At 30.9% G+C, this 2,189-nt stretch overlaps 1 long non-coding RNA gene across 1 annotated transcript; it reads left to right on the top strand.

Annotated features, from left to right (window-relative positions):
• The first annotated feature begins 318 nt into the window (after positions 1-318).
• Positions 319-1,872, top strand: LOC145555825 (uncharacterized). Its single transcript, XR_014091569.1, has 2 exons — positions 319-622; positions 1,661-1,872. It is a non-coding gene; the product is annotated as an uncharacterized LOC145555825 (long non-coding RNA).
• The last annotated feature ends 317 nt before the right edge of the window (positions 1,873-2,189 follow it).

Raw genomic sequence — 2,189 nt, 5'->3', positions numbered from 1 at the left:
CTAATTTTATTTTATTAGCTTAGTTAAGGTTTTGTCTCTATTATAACAGGAACGAATATTTAGTTTTAAATTTTATTTTAAGGTTATATTATTTCAGAACCTAATTTTTGATGGAAAGTAATTTATTATTATTTTAAAGTGTATTTCCGGTCCATAAAATGTTTAAATATTGCATCAAAATTTGTACTTATTTTACTCGAGAGAGTTAAATTACCAAAATGCCCTTGCTCACACAAAAATGGCAAATGCCCTTATACACAGAAAAGACGAAACCCACCTCTTCGTAGCATTTCCTTCACGGCTAAGTAGTAACTTTGGATAAGATCAAGCTTTTTGTTTCATCCGAACTCACCTTTTCTTTTTATATAAGCTAAGTAGTAATAAAGACCAATTTCAATTTTACCTCGTTGGTACTGCTTTCCAATTCTATTAATTCTCAAAATCAATCAAAGAGACTTGACTCGATTTTCCCACTTATAAGCTTCTCTTTCTTCATCTTCATACTACTTCCATGGTGAGTTCATGGATGATGACTTTGACAACCCCTGATTCTATAAATAGAAATTGATATTCCATTGATTCTCAAAGCTCCTCGTGAACCTATTTTGTTTATATACCCAAAGTAAGTTAACTCCTTTCCTTTGCTTTTAATTTGGCAGTAAGCTTGACATCATACTATTTGAAGACAACTCTTATTATTTTTATGAGAAAATGATGAAGTATAATTCTTTTGTGATTATAAAATAATTTTGAAATATCAGAGCAATATTTATTTTTAATGATTACGCTTATGTATGTTACTCTTAAAAGCATAGTGCTTAGCTTCATTTTCTATAAATTATTTTGTATAAGAAATGATGGTCTTACACTTTGTATTATTAACTCTTTAGAAATGGGTTTTGACACTAAATAGTAATCCAGTAATTTTATAATTAAAGAGTTTATAGTTTTAACATTTTTCCTTACTAATACGATACTTTAAATTCTTGTTTTATAAAGAGAAATCGTACCTTGGAGCTAAGTGAGAACGATAAACAAAAGCTTACAGGAAGGTTATCAAACTATAAATTGAGGTAACGGCTATTGCTAGTACCCGCAATTCCCTTCGAAATGTGTTTATAAAAGCATGATGTCATTTTTGAAAGTTATTTATATCTCTGGATTTAATGACTTGCGGGATGATGAACGTGTTTATTAATGTACTTCAGTTTAATGATTTATATGAATGATTTTATTGATATACGTTGTTTTATTGATCTTTGGATCTTACGAAAGTATGCCATGAATCTATGAATGACTTATGCTAAAGTTACACAACATGATAAATAACAGTGAATTGAAAGACCTAGTCCGTCTGGCAGTATATGTTTACAGGTTGCTTCTCGGTCATGCATGTACCCATGGGGCATTAGCCCAACTATGTCGAGCATCTGCTCTATGTTATGGGCACCGGCCCATCGCGGAAGACGTTCCGCCATGTCATACTTGCCAGCGACTAGCATGTTAATATGAACGTTATATGTATCATTATATGAATTTTATTAAATTTTTTAAGATATTCCATTCTCCCTGTTTTGTTAACTAAAATGAATTGAAATGATGTTACACTACTAGAGTAGTTCGTTACTGAGTCTTCGGCTCACCCGTTTTTATGTTTTAGGTACTGTTGGGGATGATGGAGACGAGTAGTAGCGAGGATTTTATTTTCAGTTATCACTTAATAGTAGTTTAGTTTTAAGTTGTTTAATTTGAATAGTAAGACTAAGCTACTTAGTAAGTTTATGATAAGATAGGATTTGCTATTATAAAAAAAAATTGAGAATAATGTTTGTAATAAATAGATTACTATGTTTTATAAATCAAGTTTGTTAATTAAGTATGATTGTTGCCTTGTAAATCTCGTAAGGGATTTACGGCAGTGACGTCCTGACCGTGTTAGGTTAATTCCGCTACTAAGATTCTCTTAATAACTGAATTAGAGGTCGGGGCGTTATAGCGTGGTATCAGAGCAATGGTTCCTGTGAAACCCTACTGGTTTTACATTTATATATAAAGTTGATTAAATTTTTAGAATAAGATCACTAGCTAATAAAATATATTATAAAAAAAAATAGAATTGAGTGTGAGTGTAGGAACGGGATAAAGGGGCTTATTTTTCCATTCTTAGTTTTCTTAATCACATTTGATGT

This window comes from Chenopodium album, chromosome 8, assembly GCF_948465745.1.
Source record: "Chenopodium album chromosome 8, dcCheAlbu1.1, whole genome shotgun sequence".
In the NCBI taxonomy this organism is placed as follows: domain Eukaryota; kingdom Viridiplantae; phylum Streptophyta; class Magnoliopsida; order Caryophyllales; family Amaranthaceae; genus Chenopodium; species Chenopodium album.
Note: the sequence above shows the minus strand (reverse complement) of the source record. Positions and strands in the feature narration are given on the sequence as shown.